A 10,120-nucleotide genomic window follows, 5' to 3' on the forward strand; every position below is an offset into this window, starting at 1 on the left:
AAATATACAATTATATTCATGAAAGTTGTGAGATATTGGATCGAACTTTAGTATGGCCGAAGGGTAGCTTCTTGGTTCGACAGGGTTAAGCATGAAGTCGAAGGTTGTTCACATGCTTGTGTCGAAGATGCTAGGGTTGTTCACATGCTTGTGTCGAAGATGCTAGGGTTGTTAGCATGTTAAATTAGGTTTTAGTGTTTAAACCCTAATTTGTTAAGTTGGCTTGCTTATTAAGTTGGCTTGTGTAATGGGCCTTGTGGAAAAAGCCCATTAGTTAGTATGTTAGGTGATCGGGAAAATAGCAAGTGTACTATTTTCGCCGAGTAGTAATAATGGGATTATCCCAGAGTATCGAATCTCAAGGACTGCGTAGGAAATATGAAATCAAAGATATCGTCAATTGAACAAAACAATAGTTGGGTTGATGATTCAATCTCTTAACGGTAAATTAAATTAAAGCAAATAAAAAAGGTTGACTTTTGGTTGGTAAAATATGCTAGGTCAGTGTATGATTTGCCAAATTACGAATCTTATTCTTTGATCACTCAACACGTTCATTTAGATAAACCACTGATTCTCAAGAATGTCTTCTTTAATTCCTTAATAGAAAACCTTTAACCTAAATCATCAATTACACTTCCGTTGACAATTGATAAAGTGATTAAGCAATCCTTAACAAGAATTATACTAGTTATTGAAAGATAATCCTAGTCCTAGGTATAATCTCCACAATATCATTGTTGGTGAAACATTAACACATCCTTTCGGTATTATAGTGTTAATCAAGTTAATTCACGTTCCCGTAACATTAAACTAATACTCTTCACAAACAATGAGATTTAAAACCAAATAATAGTTGATTGATTAACCAAAGAAATAAATATTCATAGCATGACAAATCAGGGACACCCCCTAGCATTGGGGGGTTTAGCCTCTCATAGTAATAGAGTTATACATAATTGAGTTTAAAGACATTACAAGATGATCAAACTTTGATCTTCAATGGTTGACACCTTTGAAGTTCTCCGTCTTTACGTCTCTTCTCTTCTCTGTATTCTCTTCTTGCAATCTCCCCCAAAAAGTCCTATTTTCTGTCTTCTCTTCTCCTTTTTGTATTCCTAGGTCAGAACTCATGTCTCAGGCAAAGTCCAAACTACCCTTTCCACTTAAAAGAGTCTAAAAGCTAAAATGTTGAATTCTGCACGCGCGCTGACACGGCCGTGTTGCATGACACGGTCAGACCGTGTCCTGCTCCTTGTAGCCAAAAAACTCCGCTCTCTCCTTCTTGCCTGACACGGTCGTGTCAGATGACACCACCAGACCGTGTCAGCTCCTTTATCCCCTCCAAATGCTTTTCTCTATGCATTCCGACTCCGACTTTCGGCCATTGTACCTGAGACCACACAAACTACCAAATCCAGACCAAAAAGACATCAAAAGAACTCATGGATTATTAAATAAACTTAACAAAAATAAAATACCCAATAACTAAATACTTAACTAAAATATTGAAATCACTTACGAACATGTTGCAAACTATAACAAAATACTGCCGAAAACAGACCGAAAATAAGCAGAATTGGTGACCAATCACAACCCCAAACTTAGTTCGTTGCTTGTCCTCAAGTGACATTTTCGATCAACAACAAGGTCATTCTGACATTTTCCTTTACCACAGTACAACCGGTTTTTCGCAAGTTTCTTTCCACCCTTTATGGATCAAAGTCTGGCCTCCTATTTGAATTGTCCGCTGCACATCCATATCAGAGTGTTCTATCACCTGCAACTATGCGCACTTCTCACCAAATCTCTCGGGTTAAAGTGTTTATGCACTCAGATCACAGCATATGCAATATCGACTCGTAACCTTGAATGAATTCTATTTTCTTCCACACTCGCAGATCACACACACTTTTCGAGGTCTTTTAGGTTGTAATGGGGCTTGGGTACGGTAGGATAAACAAGGAAAGGAAAAAACTAGGGGTTTATTTTTCGATAGTTCATTAGCTATGGTGCACAAATTGATCTTTTTCTCTTTGGGATTTCTCATGAAGCACGTAGGCAGGTACATTTATCTCACAAATTTCCTTTTGTAATTGCTCATTTTTTTTCAAATTTTTTTTCTTTTTCTTTTTTTTTTCTCTTTTTTTTTCTCTGCCGTGCCTTTCGGAATCATACCCCAAACTTGGATTTTTGCATTAGTATTATGGATAAGCCTACGAACTATCGAGCAACATGAGTGACACAAGTAGAATGATGCTATTTAAACACATATGCGGGTGATGGTTGATTTATGGGCTAAACAAACAAATGGCTATGGCTCAAGGGGGTTTCAACGGATGATGGTAATATGATATGGGATGGCTAGAAAGGCTCTGGGTTAAACAACAAATTGCCTCAGTGTGTGTTTTCATACTGTGTGGTTCTAACAGAATAAATGCAAGATCGGAGTGATAAAACCATACCTGAATAGACTCTCATGATGATAATATTGTGTTTAGCTTTTGTATCCTCACCATGTTGGGTAGTTTACAGGATCCAGAACACTCTTCACATAATGCAGCATCTTTTCTCCTAAGATAGACCATTCTCCTCTCACAGTCCGATGTCATTCACTTTGCGTCCAACTTATTTTTTCGGCTGCACCAACTATCCAGAATGACCAAGGAACCAGTCCACACTTGTGATCTTTCATCCACTTAACTGCTCTTCAATCCTATTTCGGGTATTAGTATCCAGCTTGCCACATATTATAAACTAGAAAGAGATAAAATTAAAACACACAAGCATTTGAATTGAAATAACATACTAAAAAAAACTTACGAGCACAATAAAAAATAAAAAATAAAAATATAGGAAACCCTCCCCCACTTGAACGATACATTGTCCCCAATGTTATCGAACAAATGAGAAAGGTAACTCACTGCTCGGGTGGAGGTGGTGGTGGATACTGCAACATCATGTGTTGAAGCATCTGATTCATACTGTCCATGAGTACCCCCTGACGAATTTGTTCCGCACCTTGACGGAATAACTCTACTCCTTGTCGGGTCTGTTCTGCCCTCAAGTCACCTAACTCTTGTTGCAGCCATACCCATTCTTCCTGGGCAAATACATTCGTGCTAGCTCCTCTAGGAAGTGGCGCTCTGGTTGGCTGCTTCTTCATCAATTACCTGAAAATCATCAGCAAAAATCCCATACTCCCAGTTTTGGTTTTGTAAAGTAGAAATCCGCCCGGGAGAAGGGAGCATCATAATAACCTTTTTAGACACAAGATACGCATACCGGTTACCTGCCACACGGATCACATTTTGGCTCATGAGAGCCTGCAAATCAATCAAATGTCTTCCGTTTACCGGAACTTCCGCTGGCTCATATCCAAAATGGCTCGCAATTCGGGTGATCATACCTCCAACAGAAATATCACCGGTAGTAGCTTTCCCCATCTTCCTCAAGTGGTTTGCCGCAAATGCGGCGACATTAGCAGGGCTTTGTGTCGTCATACAATACATCAAGTATAATTCAGCCTGGGATGCTACGCCAGTGCTGTCACCCCTGCCAAACAGAGAGAAAACCAAACATTTTTGCACATACCTGAAATACGGATTTTGAATCCGTGAGGCTTTTGCCCCTTTTGCTTCATACTGCTCTTCACCTGTGATTTGTCTCCAAAACTCACCAGGAATAAAAATCTCCGGGATTGTACCAGGGCCGTACACCGGTAAATTAAGTATCATACCCAACTCCTCCACAGTCAAAGAATGGTCAGTATCAAATAACCTAAAAGTCATGGTGCCCGTGTGAATTTTGTGTGACCCATCCCAAACTGGTTTCAGTGCAAATTCAACTGTACTAAAAAATTCCAGAGTAATTCTTTCAAAAGTGGGGGTCTCAAATTGCATGAATTCTAGGACTCCTAATGTATGCAGCAACCTAGTAACTTCTTCCGAAAGTCCCAATTGAACAAGAGTGTCTCTACACATAAACCTAGTGGGTATCATCTTTCTACGAATGTGGTGTGAGTACCTTACCTCTTGTTCCGGTTTGGAGAAACTAATTCCATGAGCATTTACCGGTGCAGCCGCTTGTTGAGTGCGTGAAGTGCGCTTTCGTCCTTGTTTTGGAGGCATATTGATTTTCTGCACCAAGTAAAATGCCAAAGACTAGCAGAAATTAAAAATTGACCAATGAAAAATCCGTTACCGTGGGTTCGTAGAGCACGAATAGTAGAGCAACTTTGTGAACTGGAGTAGTGAAATTCGAGTTGAGATGAGGGAGTGTGTGAGGCTTTTAAGGAGTGGAGGCTATGGAGGTTTGAGTTTTTAGGGTTCTTTGAGGAAGAAGAATGATGAGAGAGAGAGGGAATGAGTAAGATATAGTGTAAAATAGAATATTTTCGTGGTGGGGCCCACTGATTTGGGGAAAATTTTAAGGCAAAAGTTCTGATCCGCAGAACGACACGGGCGTGTCGCACCACACGGTCAGCCCGTGTCGCTGATTACGTGAATGCTCATTGTATCGTAGTAGGACACGGTCGTGTTGCATGACACGGTCGGACCGTGTCGTGCCTCTGTTTTCTTCCAGGAATAGCATTTTCCAGGCTTCACCTGACACGGCCGTGTCGCAGGACACGGTCAGACCGTGTCTGGCCACTGTTTTGGAGAAAAAATCTTCTTTCAACGCCTCTTTGGACACGGTCGTGTTGCATGACACGGTCAGACTGTGTCAAGCTCTTCTACTTGTAATTTTTTAATGTTTCTGAGTCCCCCTCGTCTCTCTCATAATACCACCTGGAATTACCACCTGGCACACACTAAACAAACAATCAAAAAGAAACAAACACTCAAAAGACATTACATAATGAAATAAATGGAGTAAAATAAACTAAACGCGTGGGTTGCCTCCCACGAAGCGCTGCGTTTAACATCGCATGGCTCGACGGTTCACCCTTTCATTCAGATAGGTGAACATTCTCTATCAATCCTCTTGCTTGGCCTTGATAGTATGGCTTTAATCTCTGACCATCCACTTTGAAAATACCTCCGCTCTCTTGATTCTTCAATTCTACTGCTCCATGCGGGAATACTTTGTGGACCGTAAAAGGTCCTGACCACCTAGATTTCAATTTTCCAGGGAATAGTCGGAGCCTGGAATTAAACAACAACACCAATTGTCCTTCCCGAAATTCTTTCTTTTCTATCCGTTGGTCATGCCATTTGCGAGTTTGCTCCTTATACACTTTGGCATTCTCATAAGCCTGATTTCGAAACTCTTCTAACTCGTGTAGCTGCAGAATTCTTGACTCACCTGCCTTGACTAAGTCATAATTCAGCAACTTAGTTGCCCAGAAAGCACGGTGTTCAAGTTCTAAGGGCAGGTGGCATGCTTTTCCATAAACCAACTGGTACGGCGACATTCCTATTGGTGTTTTAAAGGCTGTCCGATACGTCCATAGAGCATCATCCACTACAAAAAAAAAAAGTCTCCTGCCACGCCCAAGAAACCGAGGCTATATGCAAAATAACCGTGGCGTAACGTTGAGGCCACGGTTTGGCCACGGAAATCCAACTGTGGAGTATGCGGCCGTGGCCTATAGTAAAGTCCACGGTTTTTTGGTATAGACCACGCCTTTTGGACAACCGTGGCTTTTTTAGGCCACAGTTTAGGTAGCTTGATTAAGGCCGCGGTTTGTATTTGCCATGACTGCAAAACTGTGGCTATATGGTAAAGCCACAATTTCCATTTAACGTTTACGATACAGTTTTGGTTCAAGATATAGCCACGGTTTAGTTATGACCACATATTTAAAACCGTTGTTATATGTTATGCATTCTAAACCATTAATCTTGCCGCGGTTTATTCTGTCTCATTACATAAATATGTCATTATATATATATATATATATATATATATATATATATATATATATATATATATATATATATATATATATAAATGCACGTCACTTGCGCCAATTTTGAAGAATTTAAAGATTGATTACTGTAATTGTATGAATACAAATTATTTTACTGTCTGCACATCAATGACAATAGCATCAGTATATGATTGACTAAGTACATTATATATCTAATAAACCTGAATCAAAAATAAATATAAAAACTTAAGTGACAAAGAGTTGATATAAACACTACAAACAAATCATCATCCCTAGAAGTGGTTATAAATCATACTCCATATATGATAATTTTCTTCTGGATAGTAAACAAACAACAGTCACAATATTACCCTCAAATTTCCGGCCATTTTGGAGCATTTTTCGCAGCTATAGCAGTACAATCAAAGTATCCCAAGAACACCTACACAATAAAATAACAACATGTTCAAACAAATGGTTCAACATTATGTCTTAATGTAGATAGATATATTCTTCGATTATAATTGGATATAAAATCAAATAAAACGTATATAAGAGCAACCCGGGCATTTCTACTGCAATGCAAAACAGTTGTAAAATCACTATACATTCTGAAAAAGAAATTCCAAAATGCATTATATTTCTCATTAATCAAAGACAAAAATTAGAGAATTAAATTATAAGGACTAAGGAGACCTATTTTTTAAATGCAAGACCCTGCAGTAATGAACATGATGAGAAATTACCACAGCTTCTGTTGACTTAGTTCAATGAACTAATATGAGATTCTAAAGAAATAATTGATAATAGCAGTATTATGTGTGATTTTTGTTCCGAACAGTTTCAAACTCATTCCGATCAAAGACAATGCCTTGTTATGTGATTTTCTCTAAACTGTTTGCAAATTTAACAAACAGATTCCTAAAACTATTCTTAATCAGTGACAGGTAGTCCCTAATACAACATATCCTATTGTAAATATAGGCTTCAATGTATCTATGCCAACTCACATCCAAACTAGTAAGCTCTAATGGTATAGATTATGCACTTGTGAAATTGAAATATATAGCCAACTCACATTAAAGTCGTTTGCCTTTGCTCTTAACCAATTATATGTTAACAACTTCTTTTGTGCTTTCTATATCAACCTCTTCAATTCCAAATTTGACATTGGTCTTTGCTTTCAATATACACAAGTGAATCACTAAACATTCCTCCAAGTTAAAGTGCAAGGCTAACGAAGAAAACACCACTAGATGACATAGCAATTTACACTAGACCTTAACTTGGATTCAAGAACAAACAAAATATTTAAATTTCAATAACACAATATCACATGATTATAACATAACACATTTTCAAAGTCCAATATTACTAATTTTAAAACAGGCTACTATCTTTGTTAAGGTATATTTATCAAACGCAACAGAGGTATTATATTTTTTAAAAAAATTGAGAGTTAAGAGTGAGAGATGTGCAAAAGTAAGTGAAGGTGATGAGAAGTTATTGATTCATTTCAAATGAAGGGCAAGAGACAAATAAACTTGACACATACTTGTTTAGGACCATACTTGAAAGGAAGAGGTCATGTGTTGTCCTCGTATTTTCCAAAACTAGTTATTTTCTCCAATCAAACCTGATAATAAAAATCATAATATTAACGAATTTAAAACATATAGTTAGGAGTTAATATTAAGAAACCAAACCACAAATAATAGCATATCATAGAATATTTGCTTACCTCTCTCTTGAACATAATGTTTATTAAAGATTCCCATCCAAAGTTCATGATAGAGCAGAGAAGAAAAATTAGAGTAGAAATGGAACAAGGACTTTATAAGTCAATTTTTAAATGAGTATTTGTGAAGAAAAGTCAATTATGAGAATTGAATAGAAGAGGCAGTGTGTGTAACATGGCTAGAAATTTGGTAAAGTAATTGACCAATAATGTTAGATTATAAGAATGGACCAAAAACGTTAATGTTGTGCTGGAGTCCTTTCTGACTTTAAAGTGGCAATGCAATTTCAGGAAAAGTGCTTGCTAGTTTTGATTTTCTATTTGTTTTTTAAAATTTGTTTTACATTAATGAAAAATAAAATGATTTATATTAAAAATCTATTTTTGAAATGTGAATTGAAGTTTATTTTAATATACCTTAAAACTATTGACCTGATCATACTCTTGTTTGACACTGCTATGCTTTAGCAATACCGATTCACCTGTAATAAAATATCAGTCACCATACTAATATAGCATTATATACTCCATGTTATAGATTCTTTTATTGCGCCAATACCACGTCAGTGTGACATGTTATAGCCCAAATAGATTGCGAATCCTATTGATCCCCATTGCTGCATAAAAGACATGCTCAATAATGATGATCATTATGATTTTTCCAAATATGAAAGCTAAGATTTAAAGTTAGACGAGGACTTAAAGTGAACAAATTATGAGATAGATTCTCGCATGTACAACTTTGTATAGATACCTTTGCAATGATAGCCTTTGCCTTCTCTTCTAAACCTTCCAATTCACTTGGACCCTACAAAATTTACCATTTATTAACCAAACATGCAGCACATAAAATAAAGATTAGAATCACAAATCAATATTTCCATGGCTCAACTTCAACATAAAATAAAGATTAGAATCACAGAACAAGATGACATCTTTACCTCAGCCAGGAGACAACAATCGATGTGTCTAAACCACCACTGTAAGCCAGAACAATCTTATCCAATTTACCTCTCAGCCCATCAACCTTCTTGGTTTCATAAATTTCTACATCTTTATACAGCACTGCTTTCACAACAGCATGACAACAGTACTCCATCATCATTTTAATTTACAAACATTAGACTTAAAATCAATTATCACATAAAACCAACCAGTGGATGCTCCTTGTTCAACAACATGATCCACACCTCCAATCGTCATTTCAACTATACATGTACAACAACAATTTAATCTATAGAATCATAATCAAAATTTAAATAAGAAAATACACAGAACATGTCAGAATGTTAGATTTATTTTCAAAATTGAAAAGCTTAACAACCCAATCTTCCACCAACAAAATGTAACGTCTTGACCTAACCCATAATTAAACACGCTTATCACTCAAATCAAGCTCTACCCCAATCGCCTTCGTAAAATCGCCATTCCCGTCGGACAAAAGCAACACTTCATCGTTCACCTTCAAATCCTTCTTCCATGCTTTCACCACGAAGGCATAGTTCACGGAAATACACGCGATGGTTTTGACGCCTTTCACTTTTAGCTCGGCTGATTTCTCCACGAATCTGAGAACGTGAGGGAGCAGGTGGAGTGAAGGCGACCGGGACGGCGAAGAGGACGGCCTTTTTTCCTTTAGTGAGGTCGGAAACAGTTATGGTTTCGACGTCTTCGAAGGGGTCAAGGAAAGAGAAGGTGGATTCGGAGAGCTTGTCGCCGACGGAGATTGTGGCGAAGATTTTTGGGGATGAAGAGAATCTGAGGGGTTTTGGGTGGAGGATGAAGGTGGAAGATAGGGTTTTGGTTTTACGAGAGATAAGAAGGATGTGGTTTTGGTTTTAGGAGATAATTAGGTTAGAATGAAGCACCTATTGTATTTACATTTTTGTTGTTTTTTTTTTAAATTTAAAATAAATTAGAAAAAAAAATTAAGGAGAGGGAAACTTAAAAAAAAAGGGGAAGTTCTGGCGGGGATAATTTTTTGAGCTTGGACCACAGTTTGAAGTGAAAATTATAATGCCACGGTTTTTATTTGCGGCTTAAAATATCTACAGTTTGTTAGCCGTGGCAAATGAAGAAAAGGTCACACTTTCACACTCCGGATTCAATATTTCAAAATATATGGCCACGGTTTTAAAACTCTGGCTAAAACCTATATGTGGCCACAGTTTTTGAGTTGTGGAAAAATTTAGCGTGGCCGTAGGCCATATTTCTAGTAGTGATCCAACTTTACTGACCAATCTTTTCGGGAGGCATTCACTGTCTTCTCTAGGATTTGCTTTATTTGCCTGTTTGACACTTCCACTTGTCCACTTGTTTGGGGATGATATGTGTCATACCCTAATTTTTGACCCCCCCTTAGATGACATATCTTCAGGATTTTCATCAAGTCAAAGCAAGTACCCAGAGCAGCCTGACATTCAATCGAGGGTGTTCAAAGACAAGAAAACTCAGGCAAAGGATCAATCAATAGGAGGATTAGTCTCTAACACAATCATGAGACTCAA

At 37.5% G+C, this 10,120-nt stretch overlaps 1 pseudogene; it reads right to left on the minus strand.

The window, feature by feature from the left end:
- Nucleotides 1-5,975: 5,975 nt before the first annotated feature.
- On the minus strand, nt 5,976-9,451 carry LOC131605025 (peroxiredoxin-2E, chloroplastic-like; annotated as a pseudogene).
- Nucleotides 9,452-10,120: the final 669 nt, after the last annotated feature.

This window comes from Vicia villosa, linkage group LG5, assembly GCF_029867415.1.
Source record: "Vicia villosa cultivar HV-30 ecotype Madison, WI linkage group LG5, Vvil1.0, whole genome shotgun sequence".
NCBI classification, from domain to species: Eukaryota; Viridiplantae; Streptophyta; class Magnoliopsida; order Fabales; family Fabaceae; genus Vicia; species Vicia villosa.